Source organism: Zingiber officinale, chromosome 4B, assembly GCF_018446385.1.
Source record: "Zingiber officinale cultivar Zhangliang chromosome 4B, Zo_v1.1, whole genome shotgun sequence".
NCBI lineage: Eukaryota > Viridiplantae > Streptophyta > Magnoliopsida > Zingiberales > Zingiberaceae > Zingiber > Zingiber officinale.
In genome coordinates this window covers 53778206-53794293 of record NC_055993.1, presented here as the reverse complement: position 1 = coordinate 53794293, position 16088 = coordinate 53778206, and positions in this window count along the sequence as shown.

Genomic DNA, 16088 nt, shown 5'->3' with positions numbered 1-16088 from the left:
GGGGCATTGCCAATGTTACAAGAACCTATTGGGTCACACACAAAGAACAAGTGGATGGAGATTAGGTTCATATGACGAACCAAGAGGATTAGATTCATGTGATGAATCAAATTGGATTAAGAGTAATCCTAATTGGGCTAATTGAGTTGGACTCAAGTTGATTCATGTGTTCAATGAGTCTAATTTAGATTATGACTCATTGAATCAATTTAATTAAATAAATTAGATTCATTATATTAAATTGGCTTGAATTAAATGGTTGGATTAGATCAACCATGAGAGAGATTAAGTCAAGTTTGACTTGACTTGAGAGGAAGAGGAAGAGTCAAGTTTGACTTGACTTTATGCCACATCATTTGTGACTTGGCATTAGGAGAACTAATGATGATGTGCCACATCATCACATGTGCCACCTCATGGAGGTTACAACTATTTTCTTTAATGGCCTCCACATTAATTGTGATTAATGTGAAGGGGGTTACACCACTTGTAGTGGTCGGCCACTTGATGGAAAAAGAGAAGATTTCTTTTGGTGAGTAACTCTCATTCAAGTCATCTTCCTCCTCCTAAGCTCTCTTCTTGCTCCTTCTCTTCTCTTGGTCGTGGGTTTCAAGCAAGGGAGAAGAAAGGAGAGTGAATCTAATCCAAGAAGAAAGGTTAGTGAAAGTCACATAGAGATTTTAGAGGAGTGTGTTCTCTTCTTTTCCTTTCTTCTTCTTCCAATTCCATCCGAGAGCATCAAGAAGTGCTAGCACACTTGTGGTGTTCTCTTCTCCATCCTTGTGTGTTAGAGAACACATCTTATTTGTGTGGATACTTCTAGAGAGTTGTCTACTTTGACAACTAGAGATCCGGCATCTCCTTGGACAAGCGGGACTCGCGAAGGGCACGCATCGAAGGTATAAGATTTTCTCCATGTAGATCTAAGTGTAGATCAAGGTAAACTCGTACTCGTAGTTTTTCAAAAAATTTTCTTTGCACGGATCCGTTGGCTAGGGAGTTTCGGGGTTTCCGCGACGCGGAAAAGCGGTTTTCGCGGCCCGAAAAACCCAACAGTGGTATCAGAGCCACGTACGAAGGCGTGTACGAGTTTATTTTGGTTTTTATGAAAAATAAACATTCTGTGAATTTCTGTAATTTCATGATTTTTATAGTTTTAAAGGGTATTTTTCTCGTAGAAGCGAAGCACAAGTGTTTAGACACTTGTAGGCTTCGACTACCGAGAAGTTTTTCCGTTACGGCAATGTTTCGACCCAAAACTTTTTGGGACAGCGGGCTAAGGCGCTGTAGGATCGCTTAGGAGCAACTCGCAATGGTTAGATCGCGGGTAGGGGTACTACCCCTAACCCCGCAAGGGGATTTGCTCCGTGATTGCGCCCAAAATCGCTAATCGGGACCGCCGGGAAAAATTTACTCATAAAATTGTAAAAATTATGAAAAATTATAGAAAATTATGAAAAAATATATAATTTAGAATTATATATTATTTTTGTAATAGTCATGGCCCAAAAAGACCCAATATGATTGGATTTGTGTTGTAATTTATAATACGGCCTTCGTGCCGTCATGTGTTTGTGTGTGCTGTATTTGATACGCGACCTGCGCGTCGTGCCTCCCTATTTATATTCTGGTTGTAAATTAGATTTAGACTCGAATGAAACTCGAGTTTCAAAATTGTAATGTAAATTTTGAAGCGGTGGAAGGTCCACTCAAGACGGAGTTACGAGGAAGGCGCGAGCAACACAAGGTGGTCAAAAGGAAGGCGCTTGAGAAGCTGTTGACCTTAGGTTGACCATCTGATCTTCTCATTGGCTTGAGAAAATCATAGTAGGGCCATGACATAATCACAAAATTATTTAATTAGTTGCTTATGTGTGTATGTGATGCATGCTAGTAAAATAGTAATTAATTAGTGCCTAACGATTAGATTAGATCTAAATCGTGCACAAGATGCACCCTTACGATTAGATTAGATCTACATCGTGTACAAGATGCACCCTATCGATTAGATTAGATCTATATCGAGTATATGATACAACATCGACATTTAGATTAGATCTAAATCACGACAACTCAAAATGCCTACCGTGCCGTGATACCTACTACTACCTCGATCACATGTCGTCGTTGAATTTGCCAAAGCAGAGCAACACATATTATCTTGGTAGGGTACGGAGGGACAATCTTTGTCCTGCCTATCAACGCATGGGTGAGTACAACTCAATTAGATTGAGTAACTAGTTAACTCAATTGGATCGAGTTTAACTATAGGCATTATCCAATGGTTGGTAGATAGGTCAAAATCATGTTTCTATTAATTCTTGGGCGTATTAGCCAAAGCTAACTTGAGTTTTAATATAAATGTGGATTTTTGATCCTATAAACAAGAGTTGCATAGAGATGTAATTGGTAATCGTTACCTACCGATCATAATAAAACTTGGGTGTATTAGCCAAAGCTAACTTAAGGGTTAGTATGATGTGGATCTTGTCCCACATGAATTATAGAATTCAGTGGGAGCATCATTTAGTTGAAGGCCAAATTAAATGATTTAAAAGAATATGATATTTATTTCTGCATTTATTTCTGTTGTAGAATTTCCATGACGTCAAACACGAACAACTTCTCTCTACGTTATGTCCTTAAGAAGGACAAGCTCAACGGAGCAAATTTCCTGGACTGGTACAGGAACCTGAGAATAGTTCTCACCAAAGAACGTAAACTGTACGTTCTGGAGCAGCCCATTCCGGAGGCTCCTCCTGCCACTGCCACGCGAGCAGACCGAGATGCTTACAAGAAGCATCAAGATGACGTATTAGATGTGTTTTGTCTTATGTTCGCGACCATGAACTCTGAGCTTCAGAAGCAACATGAGTTGATGGGCGCTTACGATATGGTTGAACATCTTTGTCACCTATATCAAGGACAAGCAAGGCACTGGAAGAGGAACTCCAAAGAATACCTGGAAGATCTTAAGAAGAAGAGAAATAAGATTCCTACTACAGGTATACATGTTATAGAAGTCAACCTCTCTATTTCTTCATTGTGGGTATTAGATACTGGATGTGCTTTGCACATTTGCACTAATGTACAAGCGCTGAGAAATAGCATGGCATTGACGAAGGGTGAGATAGATCTACGAGTAGGCAATGGAGAACGGGTTGCTGCTATTGCTGTAGGAACTTATCATCTATCTCTGCCCTCTGGGCTTGTACTAGAATTAGATGATTGTTGTTATGTGCCTGCAATAAGTAAGAACATTATATCAGTTTCTTGTTTTGACAAGAAAGGATTTTCGTTTACAATAAAGAACAAATGTTGTTCTGTCTATTTAAACGATATGTTCTATTGTAGTGCACCTCTGATGAACGGACTCTATATTCTAGACCATGAGAGCCCTATCTATAACATAAATACCAAGAGGTTCAAGTCAAATGACATGAACCAAATCTACCGCTGGCACTGTCGCTTAGGTCATATAAATGACAAGCGCTTATCCCAGCTCCATAAGGATGGTTTGCTGGACTCATTTGATTTTGAATCATATGAGATATGCGATGACAAAGAGCGACTGATTTGTTAGGACTTATACATAGTGATGTATGTGGCCCTTTCAATGTCGCTGCTAGAGGCGGTTATAGGTACTTCATCACATTTACTGATGACTTCAGTAGATATGGTTATGTGTACTTGATAACACATAAGTCAGAATCCTTTGAAAAGTTCAAAGAATTCAAGAATGAAGTACAGAACCAGCTTGGCAAGAGTATTAAGATCCTTCGATTAGATCGAGGTGGAGAATACCTTAGCCATGAGTTTCGTGACTACCTAGCTGAGTGTGGGATTCTATCCCAACTCACTCCTCCTGGAACACCACAGTGGAATGGTGTATCCGAAAGGAGCAATCGTACCCTATTAGATATGGTACGATCTATGATGAGTCACACAGATCTTCCGACATACCTTTGGGGCTATGCTCTAGACACGGCAGCTTTTATACTCATCCGAGTTCCATCCAAGGCCGTGATAAAGACACCATATAGGATATGGACTGGGAGAGATGCCCAGGTGTCTTTCATGAGGATTTGGGGTTGTGAGGCTTACGTTCGACGTCAAGTCTCAGACAAGTTAGGACCCAAATCCGACAAGTGCTATTTTATTGGATATCCCAAGGAAACTAAGGGATATTACTTCTACATTCCCAGTCAGCACAAGGTAGTTGTGGCAAAGACTGGGGTCTTTCTAGAAAGGGACTTTGTTTCTAGAAAGACCAGTGGGAGCACATTCAATCTTGAAAAAGTTCAAGATGCGAACAATAGCACTGAAGCCTCGATGGAAGTTTAACTGGAACCACAAAGTGTTGTGGATGATGTTGTTCCACAAAGAGTTGAGGAACAACTACCAGTTCAAGTAGACATACCTCTTCGCAGGTCTGATAGGGTACGTCGTCAGCCTGAGAGATACTCATTTCTCTTGTCTAACCATGATGACGTTGTACTCATAGAGGATGAGCCTACCACCTATCAGGAAGCTGTGATGAGACCAGATTCCGAGAAATGGCTAGAAGCCATGAGATCCGAGATGCAATCCATGTACACCAACCAAGTATGGACTTTGGTTGGTCCACCTGAAGGGGTAAAACCCATTGGGTGTAAGTGGGTCATTAAGAGAAAGACTGACATGGATGGACTTATCTATAAGGGTTGCTTGGTAGCTAAAGGTTTCAAGCAGATTCATGGTATTGACTATGATGAAACCTTTTCTCCAGTAGCGATGTTTAAGTCCATTCGGATCATGCTTTCTATTGCAGCCTACCATGACTATGAGATATGGCAGATGGATGTCAAAACCGCGTTTCTGAATGGAAACCTACTCGAGGATGTGTACATGATACAACCTGAGGGTTTTGTAGATCCAAAGCATACTAGCAGAGTATGCAAGCTGCATAGGTTCATTTATGGACTAAAGCAAGCTTCTCGGAGCTAGAATCTTCGATTTAATGATGCAATCAAACAGTTTGGTTTCATCAAGAATGAAGATGAACCTTGTGTCTACAAGAAGGTTGTAGGGAACATAGTTGTCTTCCTCATATTGTATGTGGATGACATACTACTCAATGGGAAAGACATCCCTTTGCTATAGTCTTTCAAGACTTGGCTAGGGACATGTTTCTCAATGAAGGACTTAGGTGAAGCATCCCGCATTCTAGGGATACAAATCTATAGAGATAGATCTAAGAGATTGCTTGGCCTAAGTCAGAGTACATATATTGAAAAGGTACTCATTCGCTTTGCCATGCAGAACTCCAAGAAGGGTTTTTTGCCGATGTCACATGGCGTGAGTCTTTCGAAGACTCAGGGTCCCTCTTCTAGAGAAGAGAGAGACTGCATGGATAAGATCCCTTATGCCTCAGCCATAGGATTGATCATGTATGCCTTGCTATGTACTCGACCTGATGTCTCGTATGCTTTGAGCATGACGAGCAGATACCAGTCAGATCCAGGTGAAAGTCACTGGATAACGGTCAAGAATATTCTTAAGTACTTAAGAAGGACTAAAGAATATTTCTTGATATATGGAGGCAATGATGAGCTAACTGTAAAGGGTTACAGTGATGCTAGCTTCCAGACCGACCAGGATGATTATAGATCGCAGTCGGGGTTCGTGTTTTGCATTAATGGTGGTGCTGTGAGCTGGAAGAGTTCGAAGCAAGACACAGTACCTGATTCTACGACAGAGGCCGAGTATATTGCTGCATCAGAGGTAGCAAAGGAGGCAGTTTGGATTCGCAAGTTCATCACTGAACTTGGGGTGGTTCCTAGCATTGCTGACCCTATTGAGCTCTATTGTGACAACAATGGAGCTATAACACACGCGAAGGAACCTCGCTCACACCAGCGGACCAAACACATACTGCGGCGCTTCCATCTCATTCGAGAGATCATCGAGAGAGGAGATGTGAAGATTTGTAGAGTACCTACAGAGGCTAACATAGCAGATCCCTTGACCAAGGCCTTGGCACAGAGGAAGCATGATGGTCGCACTAGGTCATTTGGGCTTAGAGCCTACACTGATTGGCACTAGTGCTAGTGGGAGATTGTTAGCTAGAGCCCTAGAGCCAATCATTTGATGATTGTATTTTGGATTTGTTGTATCATATTCTATATAAATAAAGGCATTTGGTTTTTGGTTATTATACTTACTTGTATTGGTGCCAAATAAACTAAGTATAATAACGTCCTTGAGTAGACGGTTCTCACCTATATCAATCGGTTAGTTGAACCGATAGTGAGATGATATAGGGAACACTACTCTTAATCATTCCTAGTCGAGTATTAACATTCAGGGACAATGTTAATGCAATAAGACTAGCATGTAGGTCAACTCGATGACTTCATCTCACAAGTCATAGATATAGAGATATCAAGTTGACACATGGGTATGCATTAGAGAATGTATACTGAATGACCCGCCATGAGAAAGTATCATGGATCGTTATATGAGTGTCATATACTTTCTCATGTGGCTATTAGTATGACTACTAATCCTTAGACCTGAAGTCACCATGGTTCCCTACATAAAGAGTTATGTACTTTGGTTTGGTCAAACGTCACCCGTAACTGGGTGGACTATAAAGGCGATTACTGGGTATGTAACGAATTATGCAGAGGGATGTGAGTGATGTAGTGTTAGCTAGAGCCCTAGAGCCAATCATTTGATGATTGTATTTTGAACTTATTGTATCATATTCTATATAAATAAAAGGCATTTGGTTTTTGGTTATTATACTTACTTGTATCGGTGCCAAATAAACTAAGTATAATAACGTCCTTGAGTAGATGGTTCTCACCTATATCAATCGGTTAGTTGAACCGATAGTGAGATGATATAGGGAACACTACTCTTATTCATTCCTAGTCGAGTATTAACATTCAGGGACAATGTTAATGCGATAAGACTAGCATGTAGGTCAACTCGATGACTTGATCTCACAAGTCATGGATATGGAGATATCAAGTTGAAACATGGGTATGCATTGGAGAATGTATACTGAATGACCCGCCATGAGAAAGTATCATGGATCATTATATGAGTGTCATATACTTTCTCATGTGACTATTAGTATGACGATTGGTCCTTAAACCTGAAGTCACCATGGTTCCCTACATAAGGAGTTATGTACTTTGGTTTCGTCAAACGTCACCCGTAACTAGGTGGACTATAAAGGCAATTACTGGGTATATAACGAATTATGCAGAGGGATGTGAGTGATGTAGATGGGATATATACCTCCCATATGACGGGAGCGACATCGGTATTCTTGATAGAGTTAGACCACGAAGTGCATGGCCATGCCCAAATGAGTCAACATGAGATGTTGAGCTCATTTGATCGAGTTAGTCTACTTGGAGTTCAAGATTTAGATTGATTAGAGGATGACACGGTCTATGCCTCACATTGATCAATCTAGATGTCTAGAATAGAAGGACAATGTCACATATTGTGAGGAGTCACAATTAGTAGTCACAAGGTGTTGTTGGATCTCAACATTCTTGTAACTTGGGTAGCAATGATGTATTGCTAGATGCCGCTCATTGCTTATGTTTCTAAAGGAGTTTAGAAACATTGCCAACGTTACAAGAACCTATTAGGTCACACACAAAGAACAAGTGGATGGAGATTGGGTTCATATGATGAACCAATTAGATTAGGTTCATATGATGCACCAAAGATTGGATTCAAATTAGACTTATTGAGTTAAACTCAATTAGATTCAATTGTTGAATGAGTCTAATTTAAATTTGATTCATTGAGTCAATTTATATTAATGAATTGAGATTCATTAAATTAAAATTGACTTGAATCAAAGGTTGGATTTGACTCAACAAGGAAGAGAATTGGTCAATTTTGACTTGACCAAATGGAAGTTGAAACATCAAGTTTGACTTGATGCATTGCCACATCATGAAAGTTGACTCATCCTACATGGCATGACTAACCTTCCCACATCATCTCCACCTCATGAGGTATGCCACCTCATGGAGGTTACACCTCCCATTCCATTTAATGTGGCCGGCCACATTAAATGAGGGAGTTATGTGTGGCCGACCACACTAAAGGGTGGAGGGGGTTTTCATTTGGTGGCATTCATGTTGGGTTTTTCAGGCCGCGAAAATCGCTTTTCCCGTCGTTGAAACCCAGAATCACCCAAAGCCGTAGATCCGTGCAAGGAAAAATTTCGAAACCACAAATACGAGTTTTATACTACGATCTACAGTAGATCTACAAAGGAAAAACCATTTTACCTTCGATGCGTGCCCTTGCAAAATCCCGCTCGTCCAAGGTACTTGTCGGATCTCCAAAGTATCAAGGTAGATACTTCTCTAGTGATATCCACACGAACAAGGAGTGTCTCTCACACTCAAAGGATGGAGAAGAAAGCCCCAAGTGTGCTAGCACTTTCTAGAGCTTTCGAATGGGATTGGAAAGGAAGAAAAAGAAGAAGGTACAAAAGAAATCTTATACACTCACTAGTAGTATCCTTCCTTTGTGACCTTCACTCTACCTTTGCTCTTGGATTCACTCAACCACCTTCTCCTCACCAAGGAAGTCACGGCAACCACCAGCCAAGAGAGGGAAGAAGCAAGGAAGAAGATAATAGAATGAATGCCCACATCAATACAAAAATCAAAAACTCCTCTCAACATTTGTGTGGCCAACCACACAATGTAACCCCCTTCATTAATGTGGCCGGCCACATTAAAACCCAAGGGAAGAGTGTAACCCCCATGAGGTGGCATACCTCATGAGGTGGAGGTGATGTGGCAAGGATGAGTCATCCTTATGATGTGGCAATACATCAAGTCAAACTTGATGTTTCAAATTCCATTTGGTCAAGTCAAAATTGACCAATTTCTTCCTTGTTGAGTTAAATCCAACCTTTGATTCAAGTCAATTTCAATTTAATGAATCTCAATTCATTAATATAAATTGACTCAATGAATCAAATTTGAATTAGACTCATTCAACAATTGAATCTAATTGAGTCTAACTCAATATGTCTAATTTGAATCCAATCTTTGGTGCATCATATGAACCTAATCCAATTGGTTCATCATATGAACCTAATCTCCATCCACTTGTTCTTTGTGTGTGACCCAATAGGTTCTTGTAACGTTGGCAATGTTTCTAAACTCCTTTAGAAACATAAGCAATGAGCGGCATCTAGCAATACATCATTGCTACCCAAGTTACAAGAAATGTCGAGATCCAACATCACCTTGTGACTACTAATTGTGACTCCTCACAATATGTGACATTGTCATTCTATCCTAGACATCTAGATTGATCAATATGAGGCATAGACCGTGTCATCCTCTAATCAATCTAAATCTTGAACTCCAAGTAGACTCACTCGATCAAATGAGCTCAACATCTAATGTTGACTCATTTGGGCATGGCCATGCACTTCGTGGTCTAACTCTATCAAGAATATTGATGTCGCTCCCGTCATATGGGAGGGATAGATCCCATCTACATCACTCACATCCCTCGGCATAATTGTTACATACCCAGTAATCGCCTTTATAGTCCACCATGTTACGGGTGACGTTTGACGAAACCAAAGTACATAACTCCTTATGTAGGAATCCATGGTGACTTCAAGTCTAAGGACTAATAGTCATACTAATAGCCACATGAGAAAGTATATGACACTCATATAACGATCCATGATACTTTCTCATGGCGGGTCATTCAGTATACATTCTCTAATGCATACCCATGTGTCAGCTTGATATCTCTATATCCATGACTTGTGAGTTCAAGTCATCGAGCTGACCTACATGCTAGTCTTATTGTATTAACATTGTCCCTGAATGTTAATATTCGAATAGGAATAAATTAGAGTAGTGTTCCCTATATCATCTCACTATCGATTAAACTAATCGATTGATATAGATATGAACCTTCTACTCAAGGACGCTACTATACTTATTTTATCTGGCAATAATACAAATAAGCATAATAACCAAAAACCAAATGCCTTAATATATATATAAGAATATGATATACATGAGTCCATACAATCATCAAATGATTGGCTCTAAGGCTCTAACTAACAATCTCCCACTAGCACTAGTGTCAATCAGTATAGGCTCTAAGGCCTAAAGACCTAGTGTGACCATCATGCTTCCTCTGTGCCAAAGCCTTGGTCAAGGGATCTGCGATGTTAGCCTCTGTAGGTACTCTGCAAATCTTCACATCTCCTCTATCGATAATCTCTCGAATGAGATGGAAGCGCCATAGTATGTGCTTGGTCTGCTGGTGTGAGCGAGGTTCCTTCGCCTGTGCTATAGCACCGTTGTTGTCACAATAGAGCTCAACTGGGTCAGCTATGCTAGGAGCCACCCCAAGTTCAATGATGAACTTGCGGATCCAAACTGCCTCCTTTGCTGCCTCTAATGCAGCAATATACTCAGCTTCTGTTGTAGAATCAGCTACTGTATCCTGCTTCGAACTCTTCCAGCTGACAGCACCACCATTTATGCAAAATACGAACCCCGACTGCGATCTATAGTCATCCTGATCGGTCTTGAAGCTAGCATCACTGTAACCCTTTACAGCTAGCTCATCATTGCCTCCATATATGAAGAAATATTCTTTAGTCCTTCTTAAGTACTTAAGAATATTCTTGACCGCTATCCAATGACTTTCACCTGGATCTGACTGGTATCTACTCGTCATACTCAAAGCATACGAGACATCAGGTCGAGTACATAGCATAGCGTACATGATCGATCCTATGGCTGAGGCATAAGGGATCTGATCCATGCGGTCTCTCTCGTCTCTAGAAGAAGGACCTTGAGTCTTCGAAAGACTCACGCCATGTGACATCGGCAGAAATCCCTTCTTGGAATTCTGCATGGCAAACCGAAGGAGTACCTTGTCAATGTATGTACTCTGACTTAGGCCAAGCAATCTCTTAGATCTATCTCTATAGATCTGTATCCCTAGAATGCGGGATGCCTCACCTAAGTCCTTCATTGAGAAGCAACTCCCTAGCCAAGTCTTGACAGACTGAAGCATAGGGATGTCCTTCCCAATGAGTAGTATGTCATCCACATACAATATGAGGAAGACAACTATGTCTCCTACAACCTTCTTGTAGACACAAGGTTCATCTTCGTTCTTGATGAAACTAAACTATTTGATTGCATCATCTAATCGAAGATTCCAGCTCCGAGAAGCTTGCTTTAGTCCATAAATGGACCTATGCAGCTTGCATACTCTGCTAGTATGCTGTGGATCTACAAAACCCTCAGGTTGTGTCATGTACACATCCTCGAGTAGGTTTCCATTCAAAAAAACAGTTTTGACATCCATCTGCCATATCTCATAGTCATGGTAGGCTGCAATAGCAAGCATGATCCGAATAGACTTAAACATCGCTACTAGAGAAAAAGTTTCATCATAGTCAATACCATGAATTTGCTTGAAACCTTTAGCTACCAAGCGACCCTTATAGATAAGTCCATCCATGTCAGTCTTTCTCTTAAAGACCCACTTACACCCAATGGGGTTTACCCCTTCAGGTGGATCAACCAAAGTCCATACTTGGTAGGTGTACATGAAATCCATTTCGGATCTCATGGCTTCTAGCCATTTCTCGGAATCCGGTCTCATCACAGCTTCCTGATAGGTGGTAGGCTCATCCTCTATGAGCACAATGTCATCATGGTCAGACAAGAGAAATGAGTATCTCTCAGGCTGACGACGTACCCTATCAGACCTGCGAAGAGGTATGTCTACTTGAACTGGTTGTTGTTCCTCAACTCTTTGTGGAACAACATCATCCACAACACTTTGTGGTTCCAGTTAAACTTCCATCAAGGCATCAGTGCTATTGTTCACATCTTGAACTTCTTCAAGATCGAACGCGCTCCCACTAGTCTTTCTAGAAACAAAGTCCCTTTCTAGAAAGACCCCAATCTTTGCCACAACTACCTTGTGATGACTAAGAATGTAGAAGTAATATCCCTTAGTTTCCTTGGGATATCCGATGAAATAGCACTTGTCGGATTTGGGTCCTAATTTGTCTAAGACTTGACGTCCTACGTAAGCCTCACAACCCCAAATCCTCATGAAAGACACCTGGGCATCTCTCCCAGTCCATATCCTATATGGTGTCTTTATCACGGCCTTTGATGGAACTCGGTTGAGTATGAAAGCTTCCATGTCTAGAGCATAACCCCAGAGGTATGTCGGAAGATCTGTGTGACTCATCATAGACCGTACCATATCTAATAAGGTACGATTCCTCCTTTCGGATACACCATTCCACTGTGGTGTTCCAGGAGGAGTGAGTTGAGATAAAATCCCATACTCAGCTAAGTAGTCACGAAACTCATGGCTTAAGTATTCACCACCTCGATCGGATTGAAGTATCTTAATACTCTTGCCAAGCTGGTTCTGTACTTCATTCTTGAATTCTTTGAACTTTTCAAAGAATTCGGACTTATGTGTCATCAAGTACACATAACCGTATCTACTGAAGTCATCAGTAAATGTGATGAAGTACCTATAACCGCCTCTAGCAGCGACATTGAAAGGGCCACATACATCACTATGTATGAGTCCTAACAAATCAGTCGCTCTCTCGCTGTGCCCACTAAAGGGAGTCTTGGTCATCTTGCCTCGTAGGCATGACTCGCATATCTCATATGATTAAAAATCAAATGAGTCCAGCAAACCATCCTTATGGAGCTGGGATAAGCGCTTGTCATTTATATGACCTAAGCGACAGTGCCAGAGATAGGTGTCGTTCATATCGTTCGATTTGAACCTCTTGGTACTAACGTTATAGATAGAGCTCTCAAGGTCTAGAATATAGAGTCCGTTCATCAGAGGTGCACTACAATAGAACATATCGTTTAAATAGACAGAACAACATTTGTTCTTTATTATAAACGAGAATCCTTTCTTGTCCAAACAAGAAACTGATATAATGTTCTTAGTCAATGCAGGCGCATAACAACAATCGTCTAACTCTAGTATAAGCCCAGAGGGCAGAGATATAAAATAAGTCCCTACAGCAACAACAGTAACCCGTGCTCCATTGCCTACTCGTAGGTCTATCTCGCCCTTTGTCAATGCTCTGCTATTTCTTAGTGCTTCTACATTAGTACAAATGTGCGAAGCACATCCGGTATCTAATACCCACGACGAAGAAATATAGAGGTTGACTTCTATAACATTTATACCTGAAGTAGAAATCTTATTTCTCTCCTTGTTAAGATCTTCCAGGTATCCTGTGAAGTTCTCTCGTGTCTCGCTTGTCCTTGATATAGTTGACGAAGATGTGCAACCATATCGTAAGCACCCATCAACTCATGTTGCTTCAAGCTCAGAGTTCATGGTTGCGAGCATTAGACAGACACATCAAATGCGCCATCTTGATGCTTCTTGTAAGCATCTCTGTCCGCTCGCGTGGCAGGAGGAGCCTCTGGAATGGGCTGCTCCAGAACGTACAGTTTACGTTCTTGGGTGAGAACTATTCTCAAGTTCCTGTACCAGTCCAGGAAATTTGCTCCGTTGAGCTTGTCCTTCATAAGGACAGAACGCAGAGAGAAAAAGTTCGTATTCGACGTCATGGTTATCTACAACAGAAAATTTGCATAAATAAATATCATATTCTTTTAAATCATCTAATTAGGCCTTTAATTAAATGATGCTCCCACTGAATTCTGTAATTCTTGTGGGACAAGATCCACATCATACTAACCCTTGAGTTAGCTTTGGCTAATACGCCCAAGGCTTAGTATGATCGGTAGGTAACGATTACCAATTACATCTCTATGCAACTCTTGTTTATAGAATCAATATCTGCATTTATATTAAAACTCGAGTTAGCTTTGGCTAATACGCCCGAGAGTTAATATAGATGTGATTTTGACCTATCTTTTCCAACCGTTGGAATAATGCCTATAGTTGACTCGATCCAACCGAGTAACTAGGAATACTCAATCTAATTGAGTTTGTATTCACCCATGCGTTGATAGGCGGGACCAAGATTGTCCCTCCGTACCCTACCAACACTACAACAAAATCGCTCATAGACATCGGTTTTCCACCGGTGTCTATTTGATTTTCGACCGATGTCTATGAAGCCGATGTTAAAAGTCTGCCATTTTAGACATCGGGTAAAAACCGGTGTAGTATCACTTAACGACACCGGTTTTCGAATCGGTTATTAACCGGTGTAGTATCACTTAACGACACCGTTTCATACACGGTGTAAAAACGATGTAATATAGTATGTTAATAACACCAGTTTTGGCAGCGGTAAATGACCGATGTAATATTACTTTATAACACCGGTTTAACATCGGTGGAAAACCGATGTAATATGTATTTTTTCTAACAGCACAGATTTGATTTTAAAACCGACAATAACAAAAAAAAATACACAAATATTCACAAATTGTACAAATATTCTTCATTCAATAATATCCATAAAATACACAAATATTCACAAATTATATAAATAATCTTCTTACAACAATATCCATAAAATACCCAAACATTCTTTTTACATGTTTCAACAACTAGCTAATAGATATCAAAATCAAAGTATAACATTCTGTTAACACATTAAGGTACAACTGTCTCAAATGTAATCTAGCATGCATTCAGCCCACTCGAACCGCACTTCATCAATTTCAACTCTGGAGTACTTGAGATTTGTAAACTGTAAAAACACATAAATTCACCATATGTCAAATAACTAAAACAAATGTGTGCATGTATCAAATAAAATAGAATACTGAGTTTTTAAAGGCTGCTGTGGAAGATAACGAATAGAACAGTGAAGGAAGCATAGAAGAACAAAGAAAATGTTCATAGTTAACAAGCAAATGAAGAGATATACTATTTATTGTACTACCTCTGATGCCATCTTCCAAATCTCATAAGCAAGAATGCAACTGTGCCCTTTGTATATACACATGGCTAATAGACATAATACAATAAGGAGCAAAAGCTATAAAATTCACCATCACCACACAATCAATGAAGCAGGCAAACACAAGGTGGGTTGATATGCAGTGAAAGTGTTAATTAAGTGGAACTGCAGCAAATCATGACTCAAGTCTGAGCACTATTTTAACAATACATTGCAAGGATATCTGAAGGATGTGAACACTGTATTAGAATTGTACAAGGCATCACAAATCAAAATATTTCCCTACGAGCAAGGTTTAGACAAATTAGCCTCCTGGTCAAGAATGTTTTTGAAAGAAGCATTAACCACCAACCGAAATCACGAACAGTACCAGATGCGTTTACAAGAGGTAAATGGATATTACTTGCAAAGAAAAATCATGTCTGAACATTCATAAATTTGGAGTTTTGTTCAGGTGGATTATGCTCTAAATTTTCCGATTTGGTCCAATCTGGAACGTTTAGAACATAAAAATACCATTGAGAACTTCACTCTTGGCAACTTGCAAGTTCTCAAAACTTCATACGAGTAAGATTCCAATATAATGTGTAACAACAATGTCTGTTGTCAACTTTCTGCATATTATGCTCCTGATTTTTTTGAACCTGTAAATAGGCGTTATAGCATAAAGGATAGGGATCTAGTGGAATTGGCATTGGTTTCCTTTGAAACTTCTCAGCGTATATATCAGGAAGAACTCCAAATACTTGACAAGTATTTCCACTGTTCTATTACCTACATGACTAGATAGTTTAATCCTCCTCTTTTTCTTTTTCAGTGATCATATTTCTTGAATTTGACAGTTGGGTGAAAGATAACAAACTAGATCAACTGGAACATAAAGAACATATCCCAAATTCAAGAACATAAAGATCCTAACATATCACACTTACAAAAAAAACTTTCTCTAATAAAGAAACATGATAACATCTAATAAAGTAGGGTCATACTTGATGGTAGATGTACAAAAAAAAATTGGTTCTCAAAATTCAGAAAATACACTTAAACAATAAAAAAAAACTTAGTTTAGAGTCACAAAATGAACCTAATCTCTAATTCCTTTCTTCTTAGGCAATCATTTAGTCTC